This window comes from Diplotaxodon limnothrissa, linkage group LG23, assembly GCF_057381915.1.
Source record: "Diplotaxodon limnothrissa isolate DT_005_m linkage group LG23, D_limnothrissa_male_GT1.1, whole genome shotgun sequence".
NCBI classification, from domain to species: domain Eukaryota; kingdom Metazoa; phylum Chordata; class Actinopteri; order Cichliformes; family Cichlidae; genus Diplotaxodon; species Diplotaxodon limnothrissa.
The window spans coordinates 24,839,878-24,853,713 of record NC_140617.1 but is presented as its reverse complement, the minus strand read 5'-3'; positions in this window follow the sequence as shown (position 1 = coordinate 24,853,713).

The window sequence follows — 13,836 nt, the reverse complement described above, 5'->3', positions numbered from 1 at the left end:
ACTCGATGAATAAATTGCACTGGAAGCCAGAAAAAACAACATGTATGATAATGGCTTGAAATGCCCCTTAAAAAGATTGTTTCTTTATATAGCACTTTAATACAAGGCACACTGACCGTTTCACAGAGCTTTAGTCTACACATACACACCTTTTAAACAGGTGACAGCAACATTTAGAGCTACAACTAGAAAATGGAAGATGTTACCTTTCAAATGAAGTCTCTATTTGACAACTAGTGAAAAAATGGAAAAACAGAGGTGGAGGTTAACACAACCCAAATCCCACTCCTAACACATGATTCGTTGATGGTGATATAGTGGATGTTGCAAGGTTAAGCTCATTTTATCGACTACAAACACATCAGTGGAAGCATTGGAGGAAAATGTATTGCCCAGGGACAGGTTTATCGAGTCACAGACCCGGTGTACATCCTGAAATTCAGTTGTACCTAATAAGAGGCCTTCTGTCCAAACACTAAAGCAGTCAAACACCCTGGGCTTCCGTTATCGAGTAGCATCGGGAGCATTCAGGGTGATATATGCAATGATTATCTCCTAGTTCTAAAAATCATTTAATAGATCGATTAGTACAGACCTTCCCAAAGTGTGGGGCCCGCCCCCTGGGGGTGGGTGGGTGGGCACAGAGCCATGGCAGGGGGGGCGCGGTATGAAAAGGAAAAAAACAAAAAGCTTGGACACTGCTAGCATGGGGCACCCACAGAAACGCAAAGCAGGAGATGAAGCATCGCTGAATACGTTTCCAAACCAACTTCATTCTAAGCCAAAGACTAGAAAATATGGTGAAGCATATCTGCCCTTTGGTTTCACCTGCACAAGTACCGAGGTAGGTCTCCCCTGCAGAATTGGTTTTCCCTTCGTCGGGAGCAGCGCTGGGCTGTTTAAATCACGGACAAATAGTATCCCACATTCTTCATTTTTAGTTCACAAACACTTGTTATAAGAGAGGCATTTTTTGAAAAATGTATTGATAGCAATGTTGAACTTTATTACACAGGAAAAAAACAACTACAGTGGGGCAAAAAAGTATTTAGTCAGCCACCGATTGTGCAAGTTCCCCCACCTAAAATGATGACAGAGGTCAGTAATTTGCACCAGAGGTACACTTCAACTGTGAGAGACAGAATGTGAAAAAAAAAAATCCATGAATCCACATGGTAGGATTTGTAAAGAATTTATTCGTAAATCAGGGTGGAAAATAAGTATTTGGTCAATAACAAAAATACAACTCAATACTTTGTAACATAACCTTTGTTGGCAATAACAGAGGTCAAACGTTTACTATAGGTCTTTACCAGGTTTGCACACACAGTAGCTGGTATTTTGGCCCATTCCTCCATGCAGATCTTCTCGAGAGCAGTGATGTTTTGGGGCTGTCGCCGAGCAACACGGACTTTCAACTCCCGCCACAGATTTTCTATGGGGTTGAGGTCTGGAGAATGGCTAGGCCACTCCAGGACTTTCAAATGCTTCTTACGGAGCCACTCCTTTGTTGCCTGGGCGGTGTGTTTTGGATCATTGTCATGTTGGAAGACCCAGCCTCGTTTCATCTTCAAAGTTCTCACTGATGGAAGGAGGTTTTGGCTCAAAATCTCACGATACATGGCCCCATTCATTCTGTCCTTAACACGGATCAGTCGTCCTGTCCCCTTGGCAGAAAAACAGCCCCATAGCATGATGTTTCCACCCCCATGCTTCACAGTAGGTATGGTGTTCTTGGGATGCAACTCAGTATTCTTCTTCCTCCAAACACGACGAGTTGAGTTTATACCAAAAAGTTCTACTTTGGTTTCATCTGACCACATGACATTCTCCCAATCCTCTGCTGTATCATCCATGTGCTCTCTGGCAAACTTCAGACGGGCCTGGACGTGCACTGGCTTCAGCAGCGGAACACGTCTGGCACTGCGGGATTTGATTCCCTGCCGTTGTAGTGTGTTACTGATGGTGACCTTTGTTACTTTGGTCCCAGCTCTCTGCAGGTCATTCACCAGGTCCCCCGTGTGGTTCTGGGATCTTTGCTCACCGTTCTCATGATCATTTTGACCCCACGGGATGAGATCTTGCGTGGCGCCCCAGATCGAGGGAGATTATCAGTGGTCTTGTATGTCTTCCATTTTCTGATGATTGCTCCCACAGCTGATTTTTTCACACCAAGCTGCTTGCCTATTGTAGATTCACTCTTCCCAGTCTGGTGCAGGTCTACAATACTTTCCTGGTGTCCTTCGAAAGTTCTTTGGTCTTGGCCATGGCGGAGTTTGGAGTCTGACTGTTTGTGGCTGTGGACAGGTGTCTTTTATACAGATGATGAGTTCAAACAGGTGCCATTCATACAGGTAACGAGTGGGGGACAGAAAAGCTTCTTACAGAAGACGTTACAGGTCTGTGAGAGCCAGAGATTTTCCTTGTTTGAGGTGACCAAATACTTATTTTCCACCCTGATTTACGAATAAATTCTTTACAAATCCTACCATGTGAATTCATGGATTTTTTTTCACATTCTGTCTCTCACAGTTGAAGTGTACCTCTGGTGCAAATTACTGACCTCTGTCATCATTTTAGGTGGGGGAACTTGCACAATCGGTGGCTGACTAAATACTTTTTTGCCCCACTGTACACGTAAAATAATCACACCGTGATGCCTCTGCCTTTGTAAATGGAGGGACAGTAACTGCATATAAAACCTGCAGACAGATTAACAGTATTTTGTCTGCCATTCTGCAATTCATCTCATGTAAACAATAACGTGGCGCACAGCGTGACGTGAAAAAAGGCACATACCTTTGACGTTGCGTGACGAACTCTGTATTCCTCATCCACACGTAAATGCAAAAAAAGGAGTTTAAAAAATCTCAGTTTTCGGCGATTCAAAACGCCTTTTACGTGTGGACGAAACAGCTGCGTTTTCAAAAATACCTGTGTAGGCGCGGACATAGCGTAAAAGAGTTAGTAGTTTATTTTCTTACTACCTGTAATTTATTGCAGATTACTTGTATTTCCTTAATTGTTTACTAAATGTTTGAGGTGTGAAATAAACCGCAACGGAGCAAAATATGGGTGTGTGTGGTTGGAGGATGTGTTTGGGGGGGGGGGGGGGGGGGGGCATTTTTCTTGTAAAACAAAGGGGGGCCCAGCAAAAAAAGTTTGGGAACCACTGGATTAGTCCAAGGATCTTGGAAAGAAACCTCTTTAAATTTCTTCAGCTCTCATCAAAGACGCTTCTTCAGAAAACAAAAGATGAAGCGTCCCAGGTATTTAATCCCCAGTGGGGGTTGTCCCCTTTGGAGGATCTTGACCCACTATTAATCACGTGCATCATCACATGAACCAAGGTGTGACAAAAGCGTGAGTGATTATTACCAGAGGCTTTGGGTGAAACCTCTGTGAAGCCTTGCCTTACCTTATTATATGACCTATAGAGGTCACCTGACACAGGTTGTGGGTGGAGGTTGAGGCACCTGGTAAAGGACCTCCAGAGTGCATTGTAGGTGGCTCACAGTTGATGTCGTAAGCCCCACCAGTGGGTTTAAATACCAGAGGGAGTTTTCACCTATTAATTTTAGATCTAAAGAAGCTTCTCACATAAGAGCTGAAAAGTCTTAAAAACACTAAAAGACCTCTAGTTCTTTCCAAGCTTCCAACCTAAGGACGACCATGACCCGGATGACTCAGAACCTCAACACACAATGTGTGGATTAGATGATAGAATTACTGCCTCTCAATACAAGCGTCTTGTTTGTTGTCTAAGCATACAACTCTTTCCACGTACCTGGTGCTCTCCATGAGGTGGAAAATTAAGCTGATGTTTAAACTGCAAACCCTAGAGACTTTCTTGCTAACTGTATATATATATATATATATAAAACTAAGCCTTAGACATGAATTCTCTTGATTACTGACCACAGCTCATTACCCACTCGCCTTAAACCAGAGTCTATGTTTTACCATATCAGTAGCAGATATAACAGGACTCACACACACAGGCACAAAAACCACACACGGACACAGCAAGGTTGGTGTTCTTTGAAATTTTATCACGCTGAACAGGGGACATTACCTGTGCTTTCATGGCAGAGAGTGGCTGCTGGGTAGGTAAAGCACTGAGAGCTCTCCACCACTCCACTCCTTTCTCTCTGCTCGCTCGCCACAGTTGGGGAAGAGAGAACAGGCAGCCGTTAGGACAATAAAGAGAGGGACGGCAATGGCGGCTCCCCTCTGAGGCCCTTTTCATGCTCTCAGGTTGAGTCACAAGGGCCCACTTCATTGCCGTTATCCAGGGATGGGAAATACATAGCTTCTCTTTAAAACTCTGACCCGGCCTTTTAGTCCGGTGCGCCGGGGGCTGATTATCCCCACTCACCCTTTTAAAAAAGTCATATGAACACACATGCACGCACACAGAAATGCTCCACTCACATTTAGAGAATGAAAGTGGCGCGCGCACACACACGCATACAGTAGATACATTCGCCAAGTGGCTCATATTTGCAGAGGTTACAGCCCAGACTCGGGGACAGATCTATATTTAAGAGGGGAATACGGTAAGCGTTTAACCTTGGATTTGAGGTGACTTTGAGTGAGGCACAGAGGTGTGGGAGTTGCTTTGTCGGCGAGCTCTTTCTGCAGTATTTTCTCATGTTCTCAGTGAGTCAGGCAGCCAGGCAGGCAGCGAGTCTGTGAGCTGAGAACTAACGGCTTGTTTTGCCGGGTCTTCTTTTTGAAGATGACCTTGGGCTCAAGGTAAAACACACTGAATGTTTTAACAGGCGCTCAAAGTTTCATGCTCTTCCGTGGGGTGTGAAGCCCGGGCTCATATCTCATCCCAGCCAGAGACTACCGACTGCTAGAGCTAGTCTTCTCAAGGTCTGAACTTCCCTGTGACAGGTGAAACAGACTTTTGGAATTTCAAATTCAAGCAGAGATGAGCAAACAAGCGACTCATCAAAGTCGGATTTCAGCGCACATGCGTGTGTGCGTTTCCCGTTCGCCCCCAGCTATGTTTACTCATTAGCTCGCCACGTCCAGTACCTCACTAGCTGAAAGATGAAGCCGGGGACTGATAATGAAAGACAATGCAGTCAACAGCAACAAACAGCACACACAAAAGCCCTACTGGGAGCTCGCATCTCACGGCCACAGGAATGGGTGTTATTAGAACACAATTAATCAGGCTTTCAAGTGGGATTTGGTGGGTGGGCTGCGGGGAAACGAGGAAAGGTTTAGGTGAGTTATCCATCCAAGTTGGGAATGATTGCAATGAGAGCAAAAACACTGATTATGAGGGGGGGGGGGGGGGGGGGGGGGGAATGGGATTTTGTTTTGATTAGATTTTAACAACTTTAATGACTGGTAATGTAAGCAGAAAGAGCTGAATACCGAGAAAGTTTCATTTTCTCCACCACAGAGATGAAAAAATCTCTTGGATTTACTTTGTACAAATGACATGACTCTGTCGTTGTTTATAATGCAGAGTTTAAAATATTCAGTATTACAGAACAGGCAGTGTTGCTCCTCTTTAATTTTTGTTTACCCATTATTAGGCTCTGACTCTGTCAAATTAGAGTAATGCATGACAGCAACACTGGTCCTCACTGTGTGTGTGTATGTATATATATATATATATATACATATATATATATATATATATATATATATATATTAGGGGTGCAACGATATTCGTATCGATATTGAACCGTTCGATACAGTGCTTTCGGTTCGGTACGCATATGTATCGAACAATACAATTTTTTTTTTTTTTTTTTTTTTTTGTGTCCCGTTTGGTTCTATAGCCATCAGAATTGTTGTCTTGAGGCCAAGAAAGATGCCAAGAGGATTTATTTTAAGTGGATCATCATATTGGTCCATTTGATTGACCTTTATTATAATTATGAATTTATTTTATTTTCAGTTGCAAACGGGACAGACATGACTGTGGGATAGGACAGGGGGAAAGAATGAAAGAAAGAGGGGGAGAGAAAGAAAGAAAACCAAAGGGGAGAAAAAAAAAAGAACAATACAAAATTTGTAATTTATTTTATCAACTTTCCTTCTGACGATGCTGTCTGTGTTGAGTGCTCAGTGAATCTGCATTTGACTACTCCGCCTAGGCTCGAGAGTGCAGCCTAGGCGGAGTAGTCGAACGCAGATTCACTGAGCACTCAACACAGACAGCATGGTCAGAAGGAAGAGCGCAGGGCAAGCTAGCGAGACAGAAGTGGACCTCCCCACCCTCATTCAGATCTGGCGTTTGGAATTATTTTGGTTTTCATGTGACGTATGACCCTGAAGGTAAGCGAGTCATGGACTAAAGTAAAACAGTATGTTGGATGTGCCATGCAATGCTCAATTACATGGGTTGGAGCTAGTGTGTTAGCGCAGTTAGCTCGTTAACGTGTTGGCCGTCTAGCCCCTCTGTATAGGGTAGCTTGTTAACGGAGATTTGCCGTGTTGTGGCGTTAAGGTTATTTCAACGAGATTAACCTGAAAGCACTAGTGGGAACACAACGAATATGACTGCACATTTACACCGACATCATCCTAGTGCAAAGACAAAAACAACAAGCATGCATGCTACAAACTTTAGCCGAGTCATTTAGACAGCTGTTAGCACATGATTCTCCTTATGGAGACCTGATATGTTTAATATGCTGCTGAGAATATAGCCCAGAAGAAGCGGATAGTATAGCTTTTATTTTGGAAAGAGACATTTCTCTGTAATAAACTCTTTTCCAAAGATGAGTGATTCCTCAATCAGATACAGGGCTCGCAATATCGCTAGCCCGACGTCCCGGGGCTATCTCTGCCCTGCCTGTCGGGCTATTGTAGGAAGGAAAAATATATGTCAATGCTTTTGCATTCTTTCAGAAATGTAGCTGGGTAATTATGTCATTGGCATCGGTGAGCCACTGTCAATATGTGACATATTGAAATCGTGTTTGAATTTGCGCTTGTTTTTTTGCTTTCACTTTGCAATCATGCGAACTGTGTATAGAGAGCGACAGCACTGATCTGTGAGTGATGATAATTTGTGCACCAATTCCTCTGACATTGTCTTATTAATCGTTAGCTTACTATGCAAACATGACAAGTGAAATCTCCGGCAGCTTAAACATGTGAGAGGTTGATCGCGCAGAGAATCGCTGAGCTTATGTGAGTGCGGCAGGATATATATTTCACTACGATGACCTGGATGACTGAGAACCTTCACAGACAGATATATATTTTAGTTCTGCTGAGCCAAATAAGACAGGTCAGGGTGAAGAAGTGACAGCCAAAGAAAAGCTTACCACAAAACGGAGAAGTTATGACAAATCAGACTATAAGGCAAAAAGAAAGTGCAGCTTTATGGTTTCATGGACAAAAGAATTTCTGTGGCTGCAATATGACGAGCTAAAAAACAACACGCACAAGGGTTAGGGTTAAATTTAAAAACTGTACTTTTGTGTTAAAATATATATTTATAATTTTAATAAATGACAAATTAAAAAGGCATGAACATTTTTTTTGTATCGAAAAAATATCGAACCGTGACACCAAAGTATCGAACCGAACCGAACCGTGAATTTTGTGTATCGTTGCACCCCTAATATATATATATATATATATATATATATATGTATGTATGTATTTTCCTAAGAAAATGGGAAGTAGGTACAGGGGATTTAAAGAAACTTGCAAACATATGTGGAAATATAGTATGAAAAAGCAGTTTTAAGTCGTCTTCAGGAATAGTTCTCCAGGCTTCTTGAAGGACATTCAAAGCTCTTCTTTGGATGTTTCTGCCTTTTGTTCTGTTCTCTGTCAACATGATCCCACACTGCTTCAATAATGTTGAGGTCCAGGCTCTGGGGAGGCCGATCCATGACTGATAGTGTTCCACTGTGTGTTTTTCTATCCAGGTATGCTTTTACTGCACTGGCAGTGTGTTTGGGATCATTGTCATGCTGAAAAATTAAAGCTGTCTGTTATGAGATGGTATTGTGTGTTGGATCAAAATCTGATGGTACTTTTCTGTGTTCAAAATCCATCAATTTTGACAACATCTTCAACACCACTGGTTAAAGTCCAGCTAAAACCATGACAGAGCCTCCACCCTGTGTTACAGATGGCTGTGAACACTCATTCTTTTACTCCTCCTCTCCTGAACTCCTTCAAACATACTGATTTGAACTAAAACATCTGAGGTAAAACTAACGCTAAACATGCACAGTTTCTGCAACAGAAACTTTTGAAACTGGTTACTGAAACTGAATTGTTGGTGAACATTTGTGTTTCCAGCACACATTTTAAAAAAGTATTTATTTTTATGTTTCCTAAAATTGCTGAAGTTGCACATTAACATGCAACAAACTGACTTCATCCCCTTTTTTATTGTCAGAAACTGTTCAATAAACGACTTTGTTTCCAGACACAGCTGGGAGATATAGAGATAAACCAAATATTGGAATACTGATTGCATCATTGCTTGGCAGTTTTTGTGCACAGCTTGGATTTTTTATTTTTGTGCTTTCCTCAGCTTTTCTTGTGCTACGTCACATTTACTCTCAGCTTAAACATTTCTCATGACTAGTCAGCTGTTTAAACCATTCGTAACTACCCGTTTATTATTTCAGCTATTCAGCCGCTAATTTGAACTACCGCAACACCAGCACATGCACGCTTTAGATCCAGTTTAACGTGTTCAGACTGACGCATCTGAGCAGGTGCCATTGTTTACGGAGGGCTGTGCAATATTCTGTGTTTTGGTATTGATCTGATTCAAAGTAAATACAAGACCAGTATTGTCAACACTGATACTTTTAACCTACAAAACCAGCTTACATAGCGGAGAGCAATGTTTATGAGATTGATCATCATTAATCTGAAAATTCTGAACACATCTCTATGATTACTACACAATAATAAGCTAACAAAAAAACTCAGCTTTCATCTTTACATGTATTTTGAAACTTGTTTTTTTCTTCTTTCTTTGTGGAGGCTTAGAATGTGCCCGTCTCTAAATCACTTTGGGTCAACTTTTGCTGTTTAAATGTGTTATAGATGATATTTTCCATACGTGTTTGAGGAATAATTTTTCATTTCCCCCAAAATTATTATTGTAATATATTCTTGGGATACATACTGATCAAAGTATCGATTCTATCGCGCTAATATTGATCCGATACCAATACCAGCGTTGGTATCAATGCTATGGATATTTGGATCGATCCCCCCACCTCTGCTTTGTGTCGAATAGGCTGTGGGTCGTAATAGGCTAATAGTTTGTTCCTCAAAAGGCATCATCATAGTTTAACTGTAACCACAGACTGTACATTTCCTTTATTTTTTTTCACTGCGCTGCACGGGCTGGCTCTGTTTGGTATTGAGACCCTCATTTTCATACGGCCTCTAATTTGAAGAATTACAGTATATGAAGATTCTTGGGCAAAACAAGTTAGCATCTGCTGTGTTGAGAAATACTGTAAGTCCTCTGTTTACAAGCATATTGTGTTTGCCTCCGTCTGAGGGCCTGCGGGGTGACACAACACAACACAATTCGTCCTGTGTAGCGCTGCATCCTGGCCCGCTTCTGCTTCTGTTATTAAGAAGTCCGCAGCTATGCCAAGCGTGTGTACACAATCCTCTGTTGTTTGGGTGAGCAGCACTAGGTAGTGTTAGCATCGCGCGCGGCAGCCGAGCCGAGGATAAAGCGTGCGTTTCAAGTCGAGGAATGCCAGTCTGCCAGATTCCCTCTTTTTCCCTGCAGCATCTCCGGCATCTAATCCATGACCACAGACATCCCCCTCATTACCGCCAAATTACATGCAAATTTCCCCAAATAAATGAGTTTTAAGTACTTGACAACCTGTCAGCCTTGGAATATTGAAACGTTCTGACGGCTAGATAAACAATCAACAATAATCACTCTATGCAAATTTGATATTTCCTGCACAATTACCAGAGGAAAAAAAACATCCACTATAAATAACTGGACACACAAAAGCATCTGGCATTTGTTCAGGTTTTGAACAGATACGGATGCAAATGAAAGATTCTTTAGGATGTAATTGATTCAAACGTTGCTGCACCTCCTCTGCCTCCTTTTATTGTTCTTTTTTCCTCCTCCTTGGCACTTGTTTTCTTTCCCCCCCTCCCTTTTCTCTTTATCTCACCGCTTTCAATATACACAGATAATGGCTGATGTAAATGAGAGAATGAGAGAAAGGGAAGGAGAAAGGAGGATGTGAATCACCTTTCGTCTACCTCTTGTTCCAGCTTTTTCATGAGGAGATGTGTGCAAAATAACGTGCTCTTATGAAGTGGATTGGAGATGACTGTGGAATTGAATGCGAGGCTGAGAAACGGCGAGCTCTGTACGTTGCTTGTGAAGGAGATTACTAAGCGCCGCGAACCCCTCCCTCCCACTCGCTCCTCCACAACGCCCAGAGATTAAGACTGACAAGAACATATCAAGTCATTTCAGGACAAGCAGATCTCTCACTCTCATCTCGCTTCCCTGGGCCTTTCTTTTGAAAACACTCTCCCCACACAGTCCGGCACTTTTCTCTCTCTCTGCTCTTTATGTCTTTTTTCATCTCCCCTTTCCATCTCTCTCCCTATATCTCGGCCTCTCTTCTAGATTTGTCTGTCTTCTGTCCACACTGAGAGGCCTTGGAGGGTTGTCTCGAAGGCGTAATGTGTGGAGAGTCTGACCTCGACGACCACTGGCCTCAAGGATCAGGACATCTATTAGCGGGGGCTAACAGCTTTATCCCTGCACCTCCCGCTGGGCCTCTCGATCTCGGACCCCAGCCTGTTCCCTAACGGCCTCGGCTTGCTCTGAGCTTCAGGTGTGTGTTTTTAATTGCTGCCAATCACCAAGGCGGACAAACGGTCAGCTGAGCAGACAGAGAGTAATGGGGTTACACTGTAGTTGGAGGTTAAAGTGATTCTTGTCATTTCAGTGTAACAATCTGATCACACAGGGATATTTTAAGTAAAAGGGGCATATGCACATAGAGTGGACTTTAATACCCAGACATGTGGTGTTTAGGCTTGTGCTATGCCCATTATTTGTGCATCTGAACAAGCCATATGTAGGTACATGTAAAGTACTGTCAACAAGAATGTATGAGCATCAATCATATAATGCCCCCTTCCACCAGCACCTACTCAACTCGACTCAGTTTTTAGGTTTTTCCATTAGGTGGTAATACCACCTAGTTGAGACAGTTCTTCTACTCCCCTCAACTTCCACAAAGCATAACAATACCTGGGTTGGCCAAAAAAAAAAAAAAAAAAAAAAAAAAAAAAATATATATATATATATATATATATATATATATATATATATATATATATATATATATATATATATATATATATATATATATATAAAACGCTATATTGCTAAAAAGCTGTTTTTCACATAAAATTATTTTAAATATTCACAGCACTGCAGTCAATATTATATATAGATTTAGTCATGCAGGTTGAAGGAGCCAGGGATCGAACTACCAATCTTCATGAGGGAAAGCGTTAAAGAGACCCGTTAAACTAACTTCTAGCTTCATATCTTGATCCTTGGGCTACAGTAGCTTACCATGATTCAAAGTCCAAAATAATCCTTATTTGTCTTCAGCTAGTCTTCCTTTAACCTTTTAAGTACCGTAGAACAAGTCAGCCAGACCTTGTCTTTACATTTTTACACGCTGGTTTCCTTTTTGGGGGGATGGGGGGGCATTTCAACTTGCTATACATCAATACAACCTTTATGTAATAATATGTACATAATAAGTCCACAAAGCACAAAGTCAAACATCGCTTTTCAGTAGGGTTTTGATAGGCGTTGATGGGGGAAAAAAAGCTACAATTCCTGTGAAAATGGCATCACTTCCTGTCATTGCAGTTAGTGGCACCTATCAAAACTACGTGATATGTATAGTCCAACGTAGGAAGTGCTGTGAGCAGCTGATCAGATCGATAAAGCACCCGTGTCTAAATTATATTGTTATTGTAGTGTGGGATTTTTTCTGTGATTTCTGCAAACCCATTAGCGGAAGGAAGGAGCTCTGAATTCATGATAAGTAAGTGTAGCTGCTCTAACTTACTTGGTTACAATTCTGTTAGCATTTTAAAAAGATCCAACTTACTTTTTGGAAGCACAAAAAACCCCATAATAGGTTCCCTTTAGCCTGGACCATAGCAGGATGCTTGTAGTCCATGAACCTGCATGCTGTCACTGGTGCACAACAGTGTTGCCTGAATGTGTTATATATTTGTGCCGGTGAATAACGTAACTGTGTTCTGGAGAGTCACTTCCTTTTCTCAGTGAGATACTACACATTGCTTTAGATGCAGACCAGGAGCTCTCAGGGCTTTTGGTGCCTTAAGGCACAGGTGCTTTATCCCATGACTGCACTGAGGTTGCCCTGGTTACCTAAAAGCACACAGATACTTACTTTTTTTTCTCTATTTTCTTGTTGTCAGACAGAAGATGATCTCCTCGCTGAGATGCCGCTGACAGATCAGGCACATTCAGATAAGGGTGATATGAGAGGGAAAGCGCGGGGATGATGGGGATCTCTGAAGCTGCTGCGGTGGACGTCCGAGATTGTTGGAGGAAGAAGGAGAAGGAGAGACGGGAGCAGAGAGGCGGATGGTCATGACGGCGGCGCTGACGAGCAGCGCCGTTATCAATCATGGGCTGCTCTATTAATTTCATCAAGGCCCCGGTGCCTGGTGACATTAAATGACACGCTGGTTGGTCCGATGGTGTCCCTGAGGTGGCAACACGACCGGCCGCCGCTTTTGAAATGCAAATCAGGCTTTAACCTTAAACAGAGCCGCCTGGCCGAAATTATCTTTCTGCCTCCGAGTCAGGTGCTCCTCTCCCTCCTTTCCATTTCTTCCCCCTCTTCCCTTCAACTGCTTTTGCTTCCCACTTTTCCTCCTTTCCTCCCCCCTCACAAAAAAATCTCTCCCTCCCGCTTGTTCTTCCACCAGCTTGACCCCTGGGGTACAGGAGATGGAAAGAGCATCTTTAGAAGAAGCGACAGATAAAGGCAAAGGTGCAGGAGGGCGGGGAAGGAAGGGGGGGAGGAGGAAGAGAGCGGCAGTGCTGACACCAGCATTCTGTCCTGATGAAGGGGCAGAGGGGCGCCGCCGCCAAGCCGCCAAGCCCGGGGATGAAGACGTCTCAAGGACGAGCAGTAGGGGTAGTCTCCTTCTGTCCGACTACCCCACACCGAGGAAGGCAACGGCTGCGCTTCCTCAGATCTGAGCCAAACGTCACAAAAATCAACCACCCTTCCAAAGTAAAAGCCACCTCAAATTGGTATGCAGCCCAATCCATGTGCTGCGCCTCGTTTTGGCCCCAGGATTTTTAAAAAATCCCCCTTTAGAGGAACTGTGCCATTAGAGCTGTCAATATTGTGAAGCATTAGCGTGGGCCCAGACATGGAAGGATTGGTTACCAATATGCAAGAAGCTGCCATTGTTCCTGGAAAGGCTTTTTCCTCCTCTTTATTCTTTATCTGAGCAGACTGAACCCATTAATTTTAATTGAGACATCAGACGAGAGTGAAACAGAGCGCTGCCTGGACAGGCGGCAGATACATGACAGAAAGGCAAAAAATATTCAGACTAAAAAAAATAAAAAAGCGAGAGAGAGAGAAAGAAGACAAGGGGAGGGGGTGGGGGAAAAGAGGTCCCCGTGGCAGCACAAACAAACATATCATAAACACATGAGAGCTATCGCTCCCTTTATCTTTCTGCTTCTCCATCTCCCTCTCATTTTCATTCCTCTGTCTCGTTCCTCCCCTCTTGTGCTGTCTGTCT